The following is a 25,230-nucleotide window of genomic DNA, read 5'->3' on the forward strand; positions in this document are numbered from 1 at the left end:
CTACTTTTGCTTCGTGGTGAATCTGGGCAGATCGTCAACTCGTTTGCGATTTTGCCGGCGTTGTTGTAGTTGATCCGTGCATGCTATGACATTGTTCTTGCCATGTCTAGCTTTTATTTTGTTCCTTCTTAATAGATGTATACTTGCCTTGCTATGACTTGCACCATGGTGAGTGCATCGAGCTCGTTTACATGCCTTCGTGAGTTATATTTCAGCATGTCTCAGTTTTCACAAAGTCTGGAAACTGATTGTGTTTTAGCTATGTTCGTGTGCCCGTTAATATATTTTGTGATCCCTTTTGACCCCAGGTCACTTTGGGACTTTTGTTAATCTTGTTGAGTAGCTCCATGCCATGTTATTACTTGTCATGTTCAGGTCATTTATCATGTTGTTTTGCTGCTCCGAAGAGGGCTTCGTGATCTGAAATTTCAGACAAGTGTTAATTTCACTAAGTCTGGAATCTGTTTTGCATTTGCGTTTTTGCCATGCTTGTTTGAACCTCTTAATGGATGAATTGGCCCGTGGCTCAGTGCTAGTATTTTGTTAATCATCTTGTGTGCATCCCTGCCATGTATTTTGTTGTCTTTTTGGTGGCTGTAGCATGTTCATTTCGTTGCATTTAGATGCCTACTTGCTGTAAATCGCAGACCGGTGTCATATCTTAAAACGCTTGCCATTTCCAAACCGTAACTCCGATTCCAATGATCTTTATATCGTTTTCAAGCGATTTCATCCCCTCTATCCAGTGGCACCCTTGGAATTTTCCAAGTTGAGGCCAGGTTCGTGAATTTCCTATTATATCTTGCATTTTGCGTCCCGCATCGCATCCCGCATAGCATATCATCATTTCATCATATTGCTTGGTCTCGCACGTGGTTGATTGTATCATTGTTGCTTGTTTGTCTTGTTGGGTAGAGCCGGGAGATGACTTCGCTACCGAGGAGCCCGTTGAGTTTGCTTGTGAGGATCCAGTCAACTCTGACAACTGTGCAGGCAAGATGATCATCCCTCGAAATCACTACTATCTTTGCTATGCTAGTTTGCTCGCTCTTGCTTTGCCAATGCTACGATGCCTACCTTTTGCTTGTCAGCCTCCTAATTGCCATGTTGAACCTCTAACCCACCTTGTCCTAGCAAACCGTTGTTTGGCTATGTTACCGCTTTGCTCAGCCCCTCTTATAGCGTTGCTAGTTGCAGGTGAAGTTTGGAGGCCGTTCCTTGTTGGAACATCATTTATTTACTTGTTGGATATCATTATATTGCTATGTTATATTAATGCATCTATATATTTGGTAAAGGGTGGAAGGCTCGGCCTCTCGCCTAGTGTTTTGTTCCACTCTTGCCGCCCTAGTTTCCGTCATATCGGTGTTATGTTCCCGGTTTTTGTGTTCCTTACGCGGTTGGCAGGGGCAACTCTGGGCTGGCCTACCGGAAGTTTAGCATCTGAGTGTGCCCTGAGAACGAGATATGTGCAGCTCCTATCGGGATTTGTCGGCACATTCGGGCGGTGTTGCTGGTCGTTTTAACCTGTCGAATGTCTTGTGTACCGGGATTACCGAGTCTGATCGGTGTGTCTCGGGGGAGGTCTATTCCTTCGTTGACCGTGAGAGCTTGTCATGGGCTAAGTTGGGACCCCCCTGCAGGGATTGAACTTTCGAAAGCCGTGCCCGCGGTTATGGGCAGATGGGAATTTGTTAATGTCCGGTTGTAGATAACTTAAACCTTAATTATTTAAAATGAATCAACCGAGTGTGTTGCCGTGATGGCCTCTTCTCGGCGGAGTCCGGGAAGTGGACACGGTGTTGGAGTTATGCTTGCGCAGGTTGTTCCTATAGCTTCTCGCTCGCGCTTTGCCTCCTCTTCTCGCTCTCTTTTGCGTATAAGATAGCCACCACATTTATGCTAGTCGCTTGCTGCAGCTCCACATATATTTGCCTTATCCATTCCTATGAGCTTAAATAGTTTTGATCGCGAGGGTGCGAGATTGCTGAGTCCCTATGGCTCACAGATACTACAATTCCAGATGCAGGTCCAGGTGATTCCGCTCCAGGTGACGAGTACGAGCTCAAGTGGGAGTTCGATGAGGACTCTCAGCGTTATTATGTTTCCTTTCCCGATGATCAGTAGTGGTGCCTAGTTGGGGATCGATTCGAGCCTTGTCGCATGTTGGGTTCTTTTCTATTTTGGCGCCATAGTCGGGCCATGAGTGTTTGTTTGATGGATGTTATTTATGTACTTTGATGTGACGTGGCGAGTGTAAGCCAACTATGTTATCTCCCCCTTTTATTATGTATTACATGGGATGTTGTAGTGATTGCCTGACTTGCGACATTGCTTTCAATGCGGTTATGTCTCTAAGTCGTGCCTCGACACGTGGGAGCTATAGCCGCATCGAGGGCGTTACAGTTTGCTTGCCTGGTAGATCAACAGGGGGGCACTGCTCCACTGATAGGTACTCTCGAACACGTTCCGGAGCAGGACCTATCGAGAAGGAACGGTGTCGGAAATCAAACACAAGCATATGCAACATTATGATGCATGAACATGGCATGAGTATGTGATGTTGTTTGAGCTAATGCAACCAGTATTCAAGTTGAATGAAGTCCATTTGAACCAAGGGTTCAAATGCAACTCCAAATTAAGCTCTTATATATGCCATTTTAGTGTTTCACCTATACAGCAGGTATAACTTGATTTTTCATGCATGAAACTGGTACAGATGGATAGAGGGAGAGGGGGTCGTGGCGGAGCTGGGAAGCGCGTCGGGGAGGCGAGGCCGTGGCTGTGGGCGCGGAAGAAGTGGCCGGTGGCGGTGGTGGCGCTCGGCCGTGAGAGAGAGAGAGCGAGGGAGAGGAGAGGAGAGGACTGGGGAGAGTGAGAGGGGTACGGGGCGGCGCGTGGCGATGTCCGGGTGTTCCAGGGCGACGAGGAGGACGCCAGGAAGGCAGCTGCGTGCCGGCGCGCATGGCGTCGGGCACAGCTTCCCCTCTGCCTACTGGCAAGAGGAGGAAGACGGCCATGCCCCTGGTAGGCTGGGCCAGAACAGAGATGGACCGGCTAGAGGCGCCAGGTAAGAAGCCCAGGTAAGGTTTTTTTTTCTATATTTGTTCTGTTTTCTATTTATCCGACATTTGTTCTAATTTAGTAATAATACTAAATCAATTTATTTTCTTCTGAAAATTAATGTAGGAACTTAATTGGATTATTCCAAAGCCCCACAGTAAAAATCAGAATTATTGGACATGATTTCTGAGGGTTTCACAAATCCCCATTTCAAATTTAAATGGAATTTAAACATGATGCACAACTGACTAGCTGGTCTAGGTCATACCAGAACTAGGGATGTGACAATACGATATTAAAAGTTTTTGAAACCTTCGCATCAAATAATAGGCGCAAGCGAACACTCCGCAGCCTTGCCAAAATCTGCCATGTAGCAGCAATGAATCCATGCAGTGACACGACTATTACCTTCAGTGCCAGTGACGAACCTAAATTCCAAACTGCTCCAGCACCAGCTGCACTGGTCCTTAGTCTAATTGTGGATGGCTTTCGACTCACCAAAGTACTCATGGACGGCTGCAGTGGATTAAACCTCATCTACGAGGAAACTCTTCAAAAAATGGAAATAGACTGGAACCGCATTAAGCAAAGCAGCACAACCTTCAGAGGAATCATCCCCAGTCGGGAAGCACGTTGTCCTGGGAAAATCACACTAGATGTGGTATTCGGCACGCTGGAGAACTATAGGTCCGAAGAAATTACATTCCATGTGGCCCCGTTCAGTAGTGGATATCACGCCCTTCTAGGACGGGAGGCGTTCACGTTCTTCCAAGACATACCCCATTATGGGTACATGAAGCTCAAAATGCCCGGGCCCAATGGAATCATCACTCTCGGTAGTGATCCGGACACAGCACTCCGCGCCGAAAACAAAACAGCCGCATTGGCCCTCGAGGAATTATCCGAAGCCCTTTCGGCCGAGGAATGAACCGCGCTACGCTCCACGGTGGACAGGGACGACGTAATACTTGACAAGAGATCCAAGTCCACCTCTTTTAAACCAGCGGATGAAATAGTAAAATTCCAAGTCCACCCAACGGACCCTACAAAAACAGCCTCCATCGGGGCACAGTTAAGCCCCGCCATGGACGCCGCACTATGAGATTTCGTGCTTGAAAATTGGGACATATTCTCCTGGCACCCCTCAGACATGCCAGGAATCCCATGCAGGCTGGCCGAGCACAGCCTCAATATCCTAAAGGGATTCAAGCCGGTCAAGCAGGCTCTTCGGCCTTTCTCTGAACCTAAGAGACAGGCCATGGGAGAGGAACTAGCCAAGTTATTGGAGGCCGGATTCATTAGAGAAATAAAACACCCGGACTTGCTAGCAGACCTGGTGATGGTACCAAAGAAGGACATATCCTGGCGCCTATGTGTCGATTTCAAGGACCTCAACAAAGCTTGCCCAAAGGATCCCTTTCCCCTCCCCCGCATTGATCAAATTATTGATGCTACCGCAGGACACGAGTCATTGTGTTTCCACGACGCATACTCCGGCTACCACCAAATCAAGATGGCGGAGTCCGACCAAGACGCAATAGCATTTATAACACCATATGGCCCCTTCTGTTTCAACACAATGCCTTTTGGGCTCAAAAACGCCGGCGCGACATATCAGCACATGATCTAGACATGTCTGGAGAAACAGATTGGCAAACAGTAGAGGCATGCGTAGATGATGTGGTCGTTAAAACCAAACACGTCGACTCTCTGATAGACGACTTGAGGCTCACATTCGACAACCTCCGAGCATATGACATCAAGCTCAATCCGGAAAAATGCGTTTTCGGCGTACCAGCAGGAAAGCTCCTGGGCTTCATTGTCTCCAGTAGAGGGATTGAAGCTAATCCGGTAAAAATCCGAGCTCTGTCATAGTTGGCTATCCCAACGGACCTCAAACAAATCCAGAAACTAACTGGATGTGTGGCGGCTCTAAGCCGCTTTATCTCCCTCTTAGGAGAAAAGGCATTACCCCTTTATCGCCTCCTTCGGCGCACCGAACACTTCGAGTGGACGGACGCTGCCACAGCCGGATTGGAAGCAATAAAAGCCATACTAGCAACCAACCTAATCCTGGCCGTGCCACACATCGGTGAACCAATGCTGTTGTACAGCGCGGCAACTCATCAAGTTGTAAGCGCAGTGCTCGTCGTCGAACAAGAAGCTGACGGACATAGATTCCCTCTTCAAAAGACGGTATACTATGTATCCACTGTCCTCACTCCATGCAAATCACGATACCCACATTATCAAAAGATAGCCTATGCGGTATTCATGGCATCCCGGAAGCTGTGACACTAATTTCAAGAGTGTTCGCTTATAGTAGCCTCAGAAGTGCCACTTAACAATATTATAAACAACCACGACGCTACAGGCCGGATTGCCAAATGGGCCATTGAGCTCCTCCCGTTCGACATAACGTACAAACCTCGGCGAGCCATTAAATCGCAAGTATTGGCCGACTTTGCCGCCGAATGGATGGAAGCTGAACTCCCTAAAGAGGATGGCGCATACTCCAATTGGATCATGCACTTCAACGGTTCTAAACTGCTGGCTGGTCTAGGGGCTAGCATCGTCCTGACGTCCCCAATCGGAGATACCATTCAGTATGTACTGCGAATATTGTATACAGACTCCAACAACGCAGCCGAATACGAAGCCCTGTTGCATGGTCTTCGGATGGCAGTCTCCATGGGTATTCAACGCCTGGAGGTGCGTGGGGATTCAAACCTCGCAATATCCCAAATAAAACGGAGACTTTCATGCCAAGGATCCGAAAATGGCGGCCTATCGAAACGCCATCCTAAAGATGTCAGCTCGGTTAGAGGGGCTCGAATTTCACCATGTGGCTCGGGAAAACAATCAGGCGGCGGATATCCTCGCCCGCATCAGCGCAAAACGCGACGCGGTCCCCCCCCAACATCTTTTTGGAGAGGTTGTTTAAGCCATCGGTGGTATGGGAAGGGGACATCGGTAAGAATAGTCCGGACTCGGCCAAAACACCCGATACCAAACACTCTGACATAATCGGAGGCTCTACCACCGAAATAACACCTTCAGCCCACGTAATAATGGTCATCATCGCCCCGTGGACAAACCATTCCGGACCTACCTAACTAGGCAGGAACTTCCAGAGCACCAAAATGAGTCACGCTGCATAGTGCGGTGATCTAAAGCCTACAGGGTCCACGAGGGAGAGCTATATAAGAAAAGCACTACCGGAGTCCTTCAAAGGTGCATCTCCGAATATGAAGGGCGGAAGCTTTTGGCAGAAATTCACGCCAGACTTGGCGGCCACCACGCCGCAGCCGGGGCCCTTGTAAGCAAGGCCTTCCGTACAGGTTTTTATTGGCCGACGGCCTGGGCAGACGCACAGGAATTGGTCCAACGTTGCGCCGGTTGCCAGCTTTTTGCAAACCAAAGCCATATGCCACCCACCGCCCTCCAAACAATCCCCATTACCTAGCCTTTCGCGGTCTGGGGGCTTGATATGGTTGGACCCCTTAAAGGGGGAACCCATAAGAAAAAATACTTACTGGTCATGGTGGATAAATTCACCAAATGGATAGAAGCCAAACCTGTTAAAACAGCCGAATCTGGACCGGTGATAGACTTTATATCCGGGGTTGTACACCGTTATGGCATCCCCCACAGCATCATCACTGACAACGGCACGAACTTCACGGCCGATGAGGTAAAACTCTGGTGCAGCAACACGGGTATCAAGCTCGATTATGCTTCCGTCTATCACCCACAAACCAACAGCCAAGTTGAGCAAGCAAATGGTCTTATCATGAGCGGCATTAAACCCAGATTAGTGCGGTCCTTAACGGAGTCTAACACGCACTGGGTAGAGGAGCTCGACTTCGTACTCTGGGGGCTGCAGACCACGCCGAATCATACTACCGGATATACACCCTTCTTTATGGTGTACGGCACAGAGGCGGTTCTGCCCTGTGACATAATTCATGACTCACTTCAAGTGTGCATGTACGAAGAAAGAGAAGCCGAGCTCGATTGGCAGGACAGTCTGGACACCCTGGAGGAGGAGCGCGACAGGCTCGCAGATACCAAAGCAGAGAAGTACGGGCCAAAACTTATAACGTTGGCGAATTAGTTGTACGCCTGCCGGACAAGAAGAAGCCCAAGCTCGAGCCCAAATAGGAAGGTCCCTTCATTATTGACCAAGTTCTGACCGGTGGAGCATACCGTCTGCGGGATGCATCGAATAATCGACTTGAGCCTGTTGGTGTTTCGGGAATGGGGGTCCCCGGACTTGCCTGCCTGCGGCCTGCGGCGTTGCTCAGGTGGGGGCCCAGCGCGACCCATCTTCATCAGCCCAAGCTCAAGACCCTCACAAGGGGCCAAGCCTCGCGGGGCAGACGATAGGAAGCTTCCTCAAGAGCGGCCTTATTAGGCAGGCTCGCGAGGAGGCGGAGAGATCAATGCAAGGGTACCTCGCGAGCACCCCATGATGCAAGCCATGACAATCAAGGCCAGGCGGGCGCCAGGCGGGCGCCGGCCTGCGTAGGGTCCTTGTTTCCTCTTTGGTGCAAAGGGGGCAAGCACAGGCCAAGGTATCAGGCAAAGGTTACCATTCCGGTGCAACGAGACCAAGACCAGCCGGACGGCCGGGACGGAGGTCACTGTGGAGCCCAAGACGGCGTCACCACGAGTGTTTTTGGCAGCTGAAGACCACATTTGGTCAGGATAACTTGTACTAGATGTTCCCCTTTAAAATGGCCAATTGTTGGCGCCCTTCCTGCTCAATTATTCGGGGAGAGGCCCAAGGCCTCTATAAATAGAGCTAGCCTCCACAAAGAGAAGGGAGGGGGAGAAGACCAAGTAGATACTAAGTAGAGCACACCGCACCAACTCAAGAACACCCCTCGTGAGGCTATTCTACCCTTGTACTGTCCATCATCAGCCCCAGAGGCAATCCACCACCCCACACACTGGAGTAGTGTATTACACCACAACGGTGGCCTGAACCAGTATAAACCTCGTGTCTCTTGTGTTGCTCATCATTTTCATCTTAGTTCGCCCGAGAGGATCGGACGTCGATCGGTAGGGAAGAGATATCCACGCGCACCCCAGTGTTCGAACCTCAAGGGTCTGCCGGAACCCAAAATCCGATATTTGGCGCGCCAGGTAGGGGTGCGCCAGAGTCCTCCCTCCTGACGACCCGCTCTCCCCCGACATTGCATCCCGCCCTCATGGCGAACAACACGCCGCCTGCTCCAGCAACGGCTGCCGACACTGGGGCCAGGGGCTCCGGGCCTTGGCCCCTGCCTTGCGACAGGAGCAGTGGCTGCGCAAGTTCAGGCCCGAGATGCCGCCGCGCCATGACGGCGCGACGGACCCGATGATTTTCCTACTAGCGTACGAGGAGGCTGTCCTCGGAGCCGGGGGCGACGATCGGGTGATGGCCAACTGGTTACCCATGGCCCTCACCGGCATCCCGCACGCGTGGCTCCTCCACCTGCTGACGGCCTCTGTCACCCCCTGGGAGGAGCTGCGCGACCTCTTCCTCGCCCATTTCACCGCACCAGCGCCGCCTGTCGTCGCAACTCTCCTGGGTGGCTATCAGGCACCACCCTCGATTCATCACATCAAGTCGTTCGCCCGCCTGATCAGCGCCGCCTCGAAGCGCCGAGAAGCCCCCCCGGGATGGGTGGCGCCCGAGGCCGATCTAACCTTCGACTCGGAGGACCACCCCTTCAACCCAATTGGTTCGGGCGCGCTCCCGATGCTATGCACCCCCACCATCTACCAGGTGGCCGTCACCAGGACCCTCATTGACAGTGGTGCCGGCCTCAACGTACTCTCGGTGGAGGCCTTCAGCCTCCTCCACATGCTGCTGGAGCGGCTCCAACCCAGTAGGCCTTTCTCGGGCATCGGAGCCGGTTCCACCGCCTCCTTGGGACAGATCTGCCTCCCAGTGACCTTCGGCACCTGCGACAACTTCCGCACGGAGCTGATCGACTTCGACATCGCCCCCATCGGCCTCCCCTACAACGCCATCCTCGGCTATCCGGCCTTGGCTCGGTTCGTTGCAGCAACTCACCCAGTGTACAACCTCATGAAGATGCCCGGGAGCAGCGGCGTCCTCACCGTGCCAGGAGACACGAGGGATGCACTGCAGGTGCTCCAACTCGCCTTCAAGGTGGCCGCGGTGGCACAACCCACCAGCATCAACGCCCTTGAGCCAAAGGGGGCTGCGCCGGCTAAAAAGAAGCAGTTATTCACCCATGACAAGGTGGAAACCAAGCAAGTATCGGTCGACGAGGACGGGTCCATCGGCGCCACCTTCATCATAGGGGCCAACCTCGAGCCCGAACAGGAGAAGGCCCTGATCGGATTCCTGCGCGCGAACAAGAAGGTGTTCGCGTGGGAACCTGATCAGTTAGCGGGAGTCCCGAGAGGTGTGATCGAGCATCACCTCAACGTGTGCCCCAACGTACGCCCCGTGAAGCAGAAGCCAAGGAGGCAGTCTACTGAGAAACAGGCTTTCATCGTTCAAGAGACCCAGAAACTGGAAATGGCAGGGGTTATCCGCGAGGTCTGCTACCCCGATTGGCTGGCTAATCCTGTTGTCGTGCCAAAGAAGGGGGGAAGGAGCGCATGTGTGTCGACTTCACCAACCTCAACACAGCCTACCCGCAGGACCCATTTCCGCTCCCCCACATTGACCAGATAGTCGACTCCACCACAGAGTGTCACCTCTTGTGCTTCCTGGATGCCTTCTCGGGCTATCACCAGATCAAGATGGTGGTGGAAGACGTGGAGAAGACTACTTTGCTAACCCCGTGTGGGGTGTACTGCTATACGTGCATGCCATTTGGGTTGCGCAATGCAGGCGCAACCTTTCAGCGGCTGATGCACATCGCTTTAGGCCGGCAGCTCGGGAGGAACGCTGAGGCTTACGTTGACGACATCGTGGTGAAGTCTCGGGAGGCAAAAGCCCTGATACATGACCTGGAGGAAACCTTCGCGAGCCTCAACGAAGTGGATCTATGGCTCAACCCGGAGAAATGCATGTTTGGAGTCCCCTTGGGCAAGCTCCTTTGCTTCCTAGTATCCCACAGAGGCATAGAGGACAACCCGGAGAAGGTCAAGGCGGTCGAGGACATGAGCCCGCCGAAGACCCTCAGGGAGATGCAGAAGCTCACCGGGCGTGTAACCGTGCTAGGGCGCTTCCTATCCAAGCTAGGGGAGCGAGCACTGCCCTTCTTCAAGCTTATGAAGAAGAAAGGCCCCTTCGAATGGACTGAAGAGGCCGATAAGGTGTTCCAAGAACTCAAGAGGTACCTTACCAGCCCACCGGTGATGGTAGCCCCTCGTCCTCAGGAGCCCCTGGTGCTCTACCTTGCGGCCACGCCCTACTCCGCTAGCGCAGCTCTGGAGGCGGTCAGGGAGGAGCGCCGGGCCAAGGCCGCATCGACTGACCAGGATGAAGAAGAGCGAGGCTAGGAGGGCCTCGCGAGGACCGCGACCACAGCCAGAGAGGGGCAGCCGCAGCAGGAGGGTGCACCCGGGGCAGGGGAGGCCCCTTCAAACGATCAAGAGCTGGGGGCTCCGTTGCCTCAGGAGACGCCTCGACCCCTGGGGGACGCAAGCTGCGTCAGCACCCTCAACCTCGTCGAGCCCCCCATGTATTTCGTCAGCACGGTGCTACGGGACGCGAGGGCGCGGTACCCCATGCCTCAAAAGCTCCTCCTCGTGCTATTGGTGGCCTCACGCAAGCTGCGGCACTACTTCCAAGGCCACCCCATCAAGGTGATCTCGGCATACCCCTTGGAGAGGATACTCAGGAGCCCCAACTTAGCTGGAAGGGTCGCTGAATGGAACATCGAACTACAAGAATTTCAGCTGGAATTCAGTACGACAAGGGTCATCAAGGGAGCCGCACTTGCGGATTTCGTGGCAGAATGGGCAAAAGCACCGGGTCTCAAGGCAGGCGAAGACCGGTCACTTTCCCCAGGAAGCGAAGCGTCGGACGGCTGGGTCATTTACTTCGATGGGGCATTCTCCCGACATGGCGCGGGAGCTGGCATGGTGCTCGTATCCCCCACTCAAGACAAACTCTATTACGCCGTGCAACTCTGCTTCCAGCACGGAGAGAATGTCTCCAACAATATAGCAGAGTAAGAAGGTCTGATAGCAGGCTTGAAAGCCGCGATCGCCTTAGGGCTAAAGTGCCTCACCATCAAGGGCGATTCACATCTCCTTGTCAACTTCTCCAACAAGATATACGAGCCAAAGGATGAGCACATGGAAGATTGCCTCGCTGAAGTCCGCGGGATGGAGAAATAGTTCTGGCGGCTGGAGCTGCAAAACGTGCCTCGCGGCACCAATCAGGAGGCCGACGACATTGCCAAGAGGGCGTCCAGGCGGCTGCCGCAGGAACCTAGCGTCTTCGAGGAGCGGCTCTTCAAGCCCTCGGCGGTGCCATCGCTATCGGGCACGGCGCAACCAAGGGAGGAGCCTCCTCAGCCGCCTGCCTCAGGAGCTCCGGTATGCAGCCCGGCCTCAGGGGCACGCCTGCTCCTAGCATTGGAGCCTCAGGAGGGATGTTGGATCTCAGAGCTCAAGGACTACTTAATGCAAGGGATTCTGCCGGAGAACGAGGAGGAGGCGGAGCGTGTGGCACGGCAGGCCACGGCTTATTGCATCCAGGATGGCGAGCTCTACAGGAAGCAACCAAATGACATGTCCCTATGCTGCATCTCCCGAGAGCAAGGGAAGGAGCTACTGGCGGACATACACGGCGGAGACTGCGGGCACCACTCGTCATCGCGGACCCTCGTCGGCAAGGCGTTCAGCAGTGGATTCTACTGGCCGACGGTGCTCAATGACGCCGTTGAGCTTGTGAAGGCTTGCGAGGCCTGCCAGTTTCACGCTAAGCAGATCCATCAGCCTGCGGGGGGTCTACAGACTATACCCCTCTCATGGCCGTTCGCAGTTTGGGGGCTGGACATTCTAGGCCCGTTTCCTCGGGCGCCAGGGGGCTATCGCTACCTCTATGTCGCCGTGGACAAATTCACCAAGTGGGATGAGGTGGAAGCCGTCCGCACAATCCCAGCGGCTCTGTGGTCAAATTCATCAAGGGCCTCGTGAGCCGATTTAGGGTGCCCCACCGCATCATCACCGACAACGGTTCGCAATTCACCAGTAATCTCTTCAAAACGTACTATGCTAACCTTGGAACGCAGATATGCTATGCTTTGGTAGCACACCCTCGGAGAAACGGCCAGGCCGAGCTGGCCAATGCGGAGGTCCTGAGGGGCCTCAAAGCCAGGACCTTCAAGAAGAAGCTGGAGCCCTACGGCAGGGGCTGGTACGACGAGCTCCAGTCTGTGCTGTGGTCAATCTGCACAACTGCGACCAAGCCGACTGCCGAGACCCTGTTATTCCTCATCTACGGAGCAGAGGCTGTCCTCCCTCACGAGGTCAGGCGTCACTCCGCACAGGTCCTGGCATTCCACGAGACGCAACAGGACGCCATGCGGGGGACGGATCTCGTGCTGGGGAAGGAACGTCGTCGAGAAGCCGCGCTGCGAGCGGCAAGGTATCAACAGGCGCTGCAACGATACCACTGCCGTAACATCTGCCCCAGAACTCTTGAGGTAGGGGATCTCGTGCTCAGACGGGTTCTCTCCAGGGAGGGGCTGCACAAGCTCTCTCCCATGTGGGAAGGCCTGTTCAAGGTTGTTCATGTCTCCAAGCCTGGCTCCGCGCGCTTGGAGACCACGGAGGGGGTACCCATCCAGAATGCGAGGAACATTCAACATCTCTGGAGGTTCTATCCCTGAGCGAGGCCTAACGCCTAGGAAAGGCCCGGTGCCTGTGAAGAAGGCGAATGCCTGTGAAGCCGCTGCGTTTTGGAAAAGGCCCGGTGCCTGTGAAGAAGGTGAATGCCTGTGAAGCCGCTGCGTTTTGGAAAAGGCTCGGTGCCTGTGAAGAAGACCAATGCCTGTGAAGCTATCGCGTTTTGGAAAAGGCCCGGTGCCTGTGATGGAGGCCAATGCCTGTGAAGCTATCGCGTTTTGGTAAAGGCCCGGTGCCTGTGAAGAAGGCCAATGCCTATGAAGCTATTGCATTTTGGGAAAGGCCCCGTGCCTGTGAAGAAGGCCAATGCCTGTGAAGCTATCGCGTTTCTGGAAAGGCCCGGTGCCTGTGAAGAAGGCAAACCCTGTGAAGCTCGCTGCCCGTGACACTCTCACGTAATAATGAGTGGGGCTGTACACGCCCCGGAGTCTCCGGGGTGCCACCATTGGGCCTCGGGGGCTCCCGCCAATGCCCACTGGTAGCACATAGCTCCGCACTGGTGAGAAGACGTCGAAGACTAGAATAGGTGCCGGACGCGGCTTTTTCATTTGCTTTCTGAAGTTGGCGTGTTTATTCCCGTTTGAAGTCTTATTGGAGTTGTTGGCGTTCCTGGCTTGTGACTCTCTGTCTTTTTCATCCACTCCCCTCGTTTTCTCTCGCACAAGTCTCGCAAGGGATGTTCGCGGGCGCCCTCGCGAGCGTCTTCTGCCCCGATCGTCTGGAGCTTTCCTGCCTGAGTCCTCCACGGGAGCACCCCTCCCAGTCCATGCCTCACGGTCATCGCGACACAAACGTAGGACCTAGGCTGATCGCCCCCGCTGCCAGGACCAAAGGTTACCCCTCTAACTAATCCTTGCAGGGCATGAAGCGCACGGCGAGGCCTCAGCCTCCGGAGGCGAGGGCCGTGTCAAGATCCACCAAGCTCGAATGACTCCCACACATGGACACGCAGCATAGAAACATAGCGCAAAAATGGCAAAAGCAACGCGACACTTGACAGCAACAGTTCTAACACGCCCCCACGGGGCCCTATACTACCCTCTTCTTACGCAGGAAAGGAAGGAAACAAAATGGACATGGCCTGTCCAACACCAACCTACAGCAAAAGCTCGAGCTGCTCCTGGGATTCAGGCGGACACATCCTCTCGCTTCACCAGGGCGCAACGGCGGGTGAACCCGCTGCCTTCACCCAGGCGGGCGCGACGGCGCGGGGGCTGGTCGCGGCCACCGCTAGAGGAGCTGCTGCTTGAGGGAGAGTCGCTGAAACTTGGCGAGCCCCGAGCACCACCGCCGGCACGCCTGGCACTGTCTTCAACCTGGTCGGTGCCGGGGCTGGGCAGGTGGCCGCGGACACCATCTTCGGGGCAGCACCCGGCGCGGCGACCATCTTCCCCAAACACCCTCACGTAGAGGGTGGCATCGCCATCGAACTGGAAGTGCAGGGTGCACAACTAACCCAGGCCGCGCGCCCGGGCAAACGTTTGCCAGCCGCCAGTCAGGGCCCCATTTCCGAAAGGGGAGACCTCCAGCGAAGCCCATAAGGCCCTGTTGCAGCAACCATCCGCCTGGAGCCAGAAGCCGCACCATGTGCTGGACGCACCTCACCTACAAAGAAGCGAGGGAGCTGGAGCCAGGTGCTGGTCGGGTCCGCCGACCACACGACGAACTCTGGCAGCACCTCCGCCGAGTGAAAGCGCGGCCTGGGGGGCCGCGCGGTCACGACATGCCTCCCCTCGGCAGCCGAGTGCTCACCACCGCGCAGGGAACCGCCTCCATGGCCGCGGAAAGCCGCTGCGGGGACTGCGGGATGCTTGCGAGGATGACCCCGGCCGCGCCTGGCCGGGGGGACTCGGGCCCTGCCTGGCGGGCCTTTCCCTTCTCTGCGGCCGATAATCTCTTCGGAGCCATTAGAACGGCGGGTGGCCGAGAAGAAGAAGGGAGTAGCAGAAAGGGGTGAACTGAGGAAGCTCACACGGCCCCGTACTTGTAGCCGGGGAAGGCCAACCGCCGAGCACCATGACCTCAGGTGATCAGGACCCATGTCTCTACATGCAGGGACTTGTCAAGTCGTGTAGTTACCGAGGCGTCGTGGGAAGTGCAGACGCCCACGTCCAATCAACCGCCATGCGGCGCCCAAGGCCACAGGCTGTTAGGGCCCACAGAGCTTCGCGCTTGCCCCTTCGCTTCTCTGCTAAGCCAAGCCCGCGCGCACCTTGGGCCCGAGGGCTACTGTCGGCGTTCCGGGAACGGGGGTCCCCAGACATTCCTGCCTGCGGCCTGTGGCGTGGCTCAAGCGGGGGCCTAGCACGGCCCATCTTCATCAGCCCAAGCTCAAGACCCTCGCGAGGGGCCAAGCCTCGCGGGCCGGAGGACAGGAAGCTTCCTCAAGAGCGGCCTCATCAGGCAGGCTCGCGAGGAGGCGAAGAGATCAATGCAGGGGTACGTCACGAGGATCCGATGACGCAAGCCATGACGATCAAGGCCAGGCGGGCACCAGGCGGGCGCCGGCCTGCGCAGGGTCCTTGTTTCCCCTTTGGTGCAAAGGGGGCAAGCACCGGCCAAGGTATCAGGCAAAGGATACCATTCCGGTGCAACGAGACCAAGACCAGCCGGACGGCCGGACGGAGGTCACCGTGGAGCCCAAGACGGCGTCACCACCAGTGCTTTTGGCAGCCGAAGACCACCTTTGGTCAGGATAACTTGTACTAGATGTTCCCCTTCAAAATCGCCAATTGTTGGCGCCCTTCCTTCTCAATTATTCGGGGAGAGGCCCAGGGCCTCTATAAATAGAGCTAGCCTCCACAAAGAGAAGGGAGGAGGAGAAGACCCAGCAGAGACTAAGTAGAGCACACCGCACCAGCTCAAGAACACCCCTCGCGAGGCTGTTCTTCCCTTGTACTGTCCATCATCAGCCCCAGAGGCAATCCACCACCCCACACACTGGAGTAGGGTATTACACCATAACGGTGGCCCGAACCAGTATAAACCTCGTGTCTCTTGTGTTGCTCATCATTTTCATCTTAGTTCGCACGAGAGGATCGGACGTAGATCGGTAGGGGAGAGATCTCCGTGCGCACCCTAGTGTTCGAACCTCAAGGGTCTGCCGGAACCCGAAATCCGACAGAGCCGAACCCATGGAATGCAGCCAGGCTCCGAAGATTCTACACCTAGCGCCGGACTCTATGTTTGTCTCCTTCCTCTGTCCATTTGTTGAATATATATTATCTGTCTTTTTTCTCTTTCTTTCTTTTACTCTTTCTCACGGCCTTCAAGTGCCAGCTTGTGCCTTGTTTGCACATTATAGATGCGCTAACCACGCTCATTATACCTGGGGGCTTCTTACACAGAAGCTTAAATATCCATCTGGGCTTCATGCCCAGCACATGTGTTATTCTTCCACATGTACCTTTTCTTCGCCATTATATGCATCGATATGACTTAAGTTTTGGCCAAGTTGGGTTGCCTGGCTCTTTTATTTATGCCCTACATTCCCGTTAATTCGGCTAGCGAATATGGGGAGCACCTCTGCGATTGTTACTGCCGGGTCAGCCGGATGTGTACCTCAGACAGGGTGAAGCCGAAAGCTAGCGTTCTTAAGGGAATATTCGATCGGTGAACAAAAGATGATTTTTATTTATTTATTTTCCATATGGGCCCCCAGATGTTTTTTCCTGCGTTTCCTCTCGCAGTTCGGACATGCATTCTAGGGCATGCGTACCCAGGGAAAGGAACCCTTAACGGAACTATTCTCCCTGGAAGATGTTTCTTACTACCCATGTAATATAACATAACTAGTTGGGCACTTGTCTATTCAAGCACTAATGACCCCTACGCCAGGTCTCCACGCATACCCCAGTTCTTATATAACTGAGCGGTTATTTGGATACACTCCGGACTATCGGGTCCCGAGGTTGAAGCGAAAAGGTCCGCCATGAGAAATGATCTACAATCTGGCTAGAAGGCATTATACATGTCATTTTAATTACATAGTCATGTAGACTGACTAAATTCCTCTTCTATACCATCCAACAGGCAGTCCAGCCTACAATCCTGTTGGGAATACTTTGCGGCTAATTCTACTTGCCCATAGACTAAGCTAATGGGGATCTCTTTCCCGTCGGGCCCCACAGGTCCGACCTCGGCCATGTGATTTGGGTCAGGCTTGGTATATCGCGTCTTCACCATGGCCCAGGCTTCCCTGGCACCTTGACGGCAGGCAGATATCTTCCATAATCAGAAGCGTCGCCATGCTCCCTTGAGCTTCTCCACAAGGTCTCCAACGCCTTCTGGCAGGGAGACGGATGGCCACAAGGCCTGGGCAATACCTTGCATCACCTACCGAACTTGTTCGTGCAGTTGTGCGAGCTCTGATAGAAGATCACCCGCAGACCCGGGCATCTCCTCCACGGGACGAACCGTCAGCATACCTGCAGACATAACTCTGTTAGCCGGCTTCTTCGCCGTCCCCTTTATTAACGGTTCGTTCAAGCACTTACTAAATATGCCGCGTCGAACCCTCTTATTCTCCTTCTCAGAGTCCGCCAGCTGGGCTCGAACATCTTTCAGTTCCACGATCAACTTGGTATTGGCATCTTGGAGATTGTTTTTCTCCCGCCTGACCTTAGTCAACATGCGTTTGCCAGCCTTTAGCTGTCGTACGGCGTGCTGCTCCTCCGGATTCTCTCCGGATTTATCTGCAACATCTATTATTAGATCTGCAGCCATGCCACACACTATATGATACCTATCATTCTTTGAAAGAAATGTTACCAGCTGGGGACTTTTTAGGTTCTTTCAATGCGGCAACAGTGGCCCAAAGTTGGGTCTTGCATTCCTCTAGCTCCTGTGACAATCGACTATTCTTCTCTGTAAGAACCTGCATAATAAGATGATCCTTAAATCAGTTCTGCTAACTGTTTCAAGTCTCAAGGGCTACTGATACATATAATCTTCAGATTTTCTTACCCGTACGTCCTTTACATATTGGTCCGTGGCTCTAGCTAGACCACTTTGAGCAGCACGGAGGTACGCCTCTCCAGAATTGAAGACATCAAATGCCTCTGGTGAGAAGCAAGTGTCGCGGAGTACGGCCCGGCGACGCCTATGATTCATGGCGCTCTCCACTTCTGAATGTGTAGCGGATAGCCTATCCGCATCCTCTGTAGGGGGACTATCCGGCGTCCGCCCCATGTCAGCTTCCGCATCTATGTCTGGTCCTGGAGCCCGACTGGTGGAAGCATGATCGGCATCCTCGCCGGACATATACCGACGAGCATTTTTTTTATTGAAGAAACATGGACGTCATTACATTTCAAGAAAGACGACAACCACAGAGCGGAGTTTCTATCATACCTCTGCGCCAGCGTCTCCGTCCTGACCGCCTTCCTTTTTGGCCTACCTGGCCTGGGTGCCTCTTGTTGGCGAGTTGCTGCGGGTTTGGCATGGCGTCCCGAATGCCTTCCCTGTAAAAACACCATATTTATATGGTAGGTGAAGTGTCTAAAAGGGGATCCTAGTTTTTGGAGTTGGGATTTTTGTTTTTTCTTACATGCAACGCAGGAAGCAGTCCGGGATAGTCGGCCGTAATGGCCACCATGGCATCATCACAGCTTAATTGATAGAACTGTCGGTCTATCAGCTCCATGAATATGACCGGATCTTCTTCGAGTCCGGCATCGAGAGCCCGATCAGGGTCCTCCGGTTGTGGAGATGGGCTGCTGACCTCCCTTATGGCTTTCGCAGGTCCTGCCGCAAAATGGCAAGGTGAGTACCTACGACAAAGAATGCGGGAAGAACGGGAGTAAGGAGATATAACTCACCCAGCTTGGGGGGTTGTACATGGAGAATCCTTCTCGTGGCTTGATGCGGATGAACTCCTCTTCCTCTCCCTTGAACAATTCGGACAAAATTTTTGCTAAACCGGCGGCGTTGTCCAGACCCTTACGCCCGCAACGGGTGGCGCCATCTTCCCCGTTAGAACACCACAAGGGGTGCCCTCGATATTGAAGTGGTTGCACTCCCCGCACTATGCATATTGACATAACCTCGGTTACAGTCAATCCCGATTGAGCCAGCGCTTTAATCCGGTTCATCAAGCAAAGGACATCTCCATTGTCTTCCTCCTGGGGGCTCCGTGGGCACCAACTTTGGTGTTTCTCCAGAGGAGCATTGCTGAACTCAGGAAGACCCCACCGAACAGGGTCCGGAAGGGGGACGTCCTCCATATAAAATCATTCCGATGGCCAGTCTTCAGCCGTCTTCTTCGGAGTACCGGACAGGTATCCGGTTTCGGAGATGCACCATATTTCGGCTCCGCCCACTTGATAAAGTGACCCCTTCTGTGTGCGAGGGATGAGGCAAAATAACCTTTTCCACAGCTCGAAGTGAGCCTCGCGGCCCAGGAATAACTCGCAAAGGGCAACATAGCCGGCGATGTGTAAAATGGAAGCTGGGGTGAAATTATGTAGTTGGAGGCCATAAAACTCTAGGAGCCCGCGGAGGAATGGATGAATCGGAAATCCGAGTCCCCTCAATAAATAAGGGACAAGGCATGCCCGCTCCCCCGTAGAGGGGCTGGGGAAGCTCTCCGCTTGCTCCCCGCCATTATAGGTGGCGAGCCCGGCTCGGACGGGCACCATGTACGCCGGAGGGAGAAATCCCTTAGTCTGCAGTTTGACTAATGGACTGTGTGGGACAGAACACCTCTCCCAATCACCGGGCTTAGGGCTACGGGGGCGGGAGGAGCTGCGAAGGTCGGCCATGCTGGAGTGGATCTTTCTGAAGCACGCTCCGATGGATTCTCACTAGGGGAGGATGGTATGGATTGGATCTAAGAATCTCCATCCCTTTAGTAGACAATTTATTTATCTAGCTAGGGGGGTGAATGTAAAAACTCCCTGGCGCCTCGCATTCATTTGACGCATGGAAGATAGGCCTTATTGGGCGCAGAAGCCAAGAGGTTCAACATTTATGGGACCAGACACTGCTAAACAAATGTTCGAAATTTGGAGAAGAACCCGCCCTGCAATGCCGAAGACAACACTGCGCGCCGGACTCATCGTCATTGGAGCCTGGTTCGGAGGCTACTGAGGGAGTCCTGGATTAGGGGGTCTCCAAACAGCCGGACTATATCCTTTGGCTGGACTGTTGGACTATGAAGATACAAGATTGAAGACTTCGTCCCGTGTCCGGATGGGACTCTACTTGGCGTGAAGGCAAGCTAGGCAATACGGATATGTATATCTCCTCCTTTCGTAACCAACCCTGTGTAACCCTAGCCCCCTCCGGTGTCTATATAAACCGGAGGGTTTTAGTCCGTAGGACAACATACAATCATACCATAGGCTAGCTTCTAGGGTTTAGCCTCTCTGATCTCGTGGTAGATCAACTCTTGTACTACTCATATTATCAAGAATAATCAAGCAGGACGTAGGGTTTTACCTCCATCAAGAGGGCCCGAACCTGGGTAAAACATCGTGTCCCCTGGCTCCTGTTACCATCTGCCTTAGACCCATAGTTCAGGACCCCCTACCCGAAATCCGCCGGTATTGACACCGACAGCGGCATTGGAGGCACCGACATCGTGATGGGGATGCGGAGGCTCTGCATCATGGCGTGCAGCGGGTTGGGCACATTAGCGTGAGCCGCTGCGGCCTTGGCGGCTTTCCTCGCAGCGCTGGACGAAGAAGAGGTGCCGGTGTCGGTGGCGAATACCTCCACCTGGATGCATAGGTCTATCGTCCCGGTAGAAGCGTCGCCGCCGAGGGAAATGTGGGGTCGGAGATGTCAAGCACCCCACTGGGGTATTTGTCAGCCGCGGGCGTATCGGAGATGCCCAGCGCGGTGAAGGAGGCGGCGAGCACGTTGATCACATCGTCCGCCAGCATGACAGGCTCGTCGCAGTCGGTGAGGAGCCCCCTCTAGAACATGTCTCCGGTTGGAACCTCGAGCTGCCCCACGGTGGGCGGCAACTGTCGTGGTGGGTGCACAGTAGATGCCAAAGAATGGCTAAAGAGAGGAGGTGGCTCGAGGGCACCGGTGGGCTCCAGAGCCGAGGTCAGTATGAGTGAGCGAGGTACGCAAGACATACCCAGGTTCAGGGCTCTCCGAAGAGATAACACCCCTACTCCTGCCGAGTTTGGTTTATATGTATCAGTATAGAGTTGCTCCTAGAGCCGTTTGGAGGAGGAAGGAAGGCGAGCCCGGGCTTAGGTTGCTCCTTCTCCTTGCATATATGTGTGTGTGTGTGTTCTACTGATCTGATCTGGTCGCCCATATGCATGAGGGCACCTGGGGGGTTTTACAGGTCAACCCCCAGGGATACAATGGTAATGTTACAAGGCCATGGGGCTGGGTTGTCATCGTCCGGGAAGCCGGTGCTGGGACCTGCTAGGTACTAGCGCTCGCCGGGTTCTCCGGGTGCGGGCCCTGTGCGCTAGAAGGCACTGTTCCCTGTCTTGTTGATCGTCACAGAGTGGCCGGTTCGAGTCCGCTGCAGTGGTGCACCGCCAGGTCGCCGTCTCCTGGCTACATCAGTGACGATGGGTGCACTGTAGCCACGCCGGCCTTGGTCAGCGGTTAGGAGGGGCACTGTTTCCATGTGAGGTCTACTATGCAGCTTTATTGTTGTAGACACGTGTTGGGCCTCCAAGCGCAGAGATCTGTAGGACAGTAGAAATTTTCCATCAAGTGGATGACCTAAGGTTTATAAATCCGTGGGAGGCGTAGGATGAAGATGGTCTCTCTCAAACAACCCTGCAATCAAATACAAGAAATCTTGTGTCCCCAACACACCCAATACAATGGCAAATTGTATAGGTGCACTAGTTCGGGGAAGAGATGGTGATATAAGTGTAATATTGATGGTAGAAATATATTTTTATAATCTGAATAAATAAAAACAGCAAGGTAGCAAATAGTAAACAGGCACACAAACAGTATTACAATGCATCAAAATGAGGCCTAGGGTCCGTACTTTTGCTAGTGCAATCTCTCAACAACGCTAACACTGGTGCGCGTCGGTCCTAAACAAACGGTTTTTAACCCTTTCCGTGATGGAATTTGGAACCGTCGCCAAGTGAGTGTGGGCGATAAGGGGGTCCTTCCCACACGACCCAGAAACCGTCAGGGATAGGGAGCCTTGATTCATACAGTTGTCCCTATATAGCCGTTTTCGATATCTCGAATATCCCAAATGCTTCATCCTTGCTACTCGTTTGTGCTCGCATTGCCATCGCAGTCGGAGTTTTTTGGTTCTGCCTAAAACTAGGCAGATTCCAGGCACAGGAGTTTTCCAGGCAGATTCTATGCACGGGAGTTTTACAATGCCTGGCACATCACAAATAGTTCATGATTATAAACCGTGTACGGTAGGTAGACAATCACACACATTTAGTTTTCCCGCACAATATGTGATTGTGTCTGACATCACACATGCTTTGCAAACGGCAACTGTGTGCATGCTTGCACATGTTTCCTCTCTGTGAACCACCTCGGAATATGGTGTATATTGCAAATGTTTGTGTTTTACCAACCGTGTGTGCCGTAATGACCTGCACAACGTAATTTCTCCCTAATTTAATTGCTGCTATTTAAAATTGTACCTAATTTAAACTTCATAGTAGGCTATAGCTTTATTCATATCCATCAGGTTCAAACAACCAATGCATTATTCGATTCACAGGTACATATGTTTAAGAATTAAATAAGAACCAAATAAAGAATGATGTACCAAGGTTCTATACTTGTACTATTACAAATGGTAAAGAAAGAGGCAACAGACATTCCATTTGCTAAACAAGGTGAAGCGGAATGGCCCTATTGTGCTCTCCTGGATGCAGAAGGCATGCAGGACTCTAGTCCAACCCCTTGTGATGGCCAACCGCCAATCATGTAGTTTGAGAGGTAATCTTGAGTAAACTGCTTCAGGATCCACTACAAAAGAAAAAAGATTCACATATTGTCATCTAACACAACTCATTACGGGCATTAATAAAAAGGCTAGAGGGTTTTTACTTACCATCCTGCAGTTCACTATTGTCTGATATGTCTCCAACATATCTATTTTTTCTCACACTTTCCTCTTGTTTTGGACTCCAATTTGCATGATTTGAATGAAACTAACTTGGACTAACGTTGTTTTCAGCAGAACTACCATGGTGTTGTTTTTGTGCAGAAATAAAAGTTCTTGGAATGGAGCGAAACTTTGCGAGGATTTTTTATATCAATAATAAGAATTTCTAGAGCCAAGACCCACCAGAGAGGGGCCCGTGGGTGGGCACAACCCACCTGGGCGCGCCCCCTCTCCTGGCGCGCCCGGGTGGGTTGTGCCCACCCACGGGCCCCTCTCTGGTGGATCTTGGCTCTAGAAATTCTTATTATTGATATAAAATATCCTCGCAAAGTTTCGCCTCTCCTGCTGCGCCCGGGTGGGTTGTACCCACCTGGTGGCCCCGCAGATGACCCCCCTGATACTATAAAATCACATATTTCCAAAAAATCGGGAGAAAGAATTATCGTGATCCACGAGACCGAGCCACCGCCAAGCCTAGTTCTTCCTCAGGAGGGCAGACCTGGAGTCCGTTTGGGGCTCCTAGAGGGAGATCTTCGTTCTGCGTCATCAGCAACCCTTCTCCATCGCCAATTCCATGATGCTCCCCATCGGGAGTGAGTAATTCCTACGTAGGCTCGCTGGTCAGTGAGGAGTTGGATGAGATTCATCATGTAATCGAGTTAGTTTTGTTAGGGCTTGCTCCCTAGTGTCCACTATGTTTCTAGATTGATGTTGCTATGACTTTGCTATGCTTAATGGTTGTCACTTTTGGCCCCGGTGTCGGTGTAAAAACCGGCGGATCTCAGGTAGGGGGTCCCGAACTGTGTGTCCAAGGTCGATGGTAACAGGAGACGGGGGACACAATGTTTACCCAGGTTCAGGCCCTCTCTATCGAGGTAATACCCTACTTCCTGCTTGATTGATCTTGATGAATATGAGTATTACAAGAGTTGATCTACCACGAGATTGTATTGGCGGCTAAACCCTAAAAGTTTAGCCTATCGGACTATGATTATGCCGAGCCATCTACGAACCGAGCCCTCGAGTTTATATAGACACATGAGGGATCTAGGGTTACATAAGGTCGGTTACCGAGGAAGGAATCTTCATAATTGGTCACCAAGCTTGCCATCCACGCCAAGGAGAGTCCCATCCGGACACGGGTAGAGTCTTCGGTCTTTGTATCTTCACAGCCCATCGGTCCGGCCCACGCCTAATATGCCGGACGCTCGAGGACCCCTTAGTCCAGGACTCCCTCAGTAGCCCCCGAACCAGACTTCAACGACGAGGTGTCTAGCACGCACATAGTGTTCGACATTGCATGGCGGGTTCGTCCTCCGATGACCTTCAAGTGATGGATTCGGCTTTCCATTTAATGTCGTACCCCTCGGCTTCCGCGCCTTCCTATCTTTAGCTTCCACGTGTCGAGTGACTACAAGAGGTCGGGGTATTTTTACACATACCACCCTAACCATACCAGAAAGGTGCCTATTTAAAGAGAATGGATCACAGATCCATTCCAAACCTCACGGAAAAAACCCTCAGAGCTTGCTGAGCAGAACCACCCGAACATGGCTAACGCTCCCAGCTCATCCTCTCGTCCCCACAGCTCCAAAAAGGGTGATTGGGAGAGATGTTCCGTATCTCACAGTCAGCTGGTGAAGATGCAAAAATAGGGCTTTCTTCCTGCCACGGATTTAGTCCCCGTACGAGCAGGGCTGTCGTCCTTCAATGGCGGGGTTCAGGCAGAGAACTTCCCCAATACGAGCAGGGCTGACGTCGTCCAACTTCAAAGTCTCACTCCCGCCTCCATCCCACACATCGCGGGCTACATCGCTCTATGCGAGCTATTCCTAGGCTGCGGGGCCCATTTCGATTTATGGAGAAGACTGTTCTGCCTCGTCCCTCGTAATCAAGAAGGGCCAATATTCAAAGTGGGGAGGAGCCGAAGTGTGGCGTATCGCCGGGACCGGATACTTGTCCGGCACACCGAAGAAGGCTTCCGAAGTGTGGCCTTCCGAATGGTTCTATATCGACGACGTTGCTCTTCCCGACTGAGGGAGTCCTGGATTAGGGGGTCCTCGGACAACTGGACTATATCCCTTGGCTATACTATTGGACTATGAACATACAAGATTGAAGAGTTCGTCCCGTGTCCGGGTGGGACTCTCCTTTGCGTGGAAGGCAAGCATGGCAATTTGGATATGTAGATCTCCTCCCTTGTAACCGACTGTGTGTAACCCTACCCCTTCCGGTGTCTATATAAATCGGAGGGTTTTAGTCCG

This window comes from Triticum urartu, chromosome 4 (assembly GCF_003073215.2).
Source record: "Triticum urartu cultivar G1812 chromosome 4, Tu2.1, whole genome shotgun sequence".
NCBI lineage: Eukaryota > Viridiplantae > Streptophyta > Magnoliopsida > Poales > Poaceae > Triticum > Triticum urartu.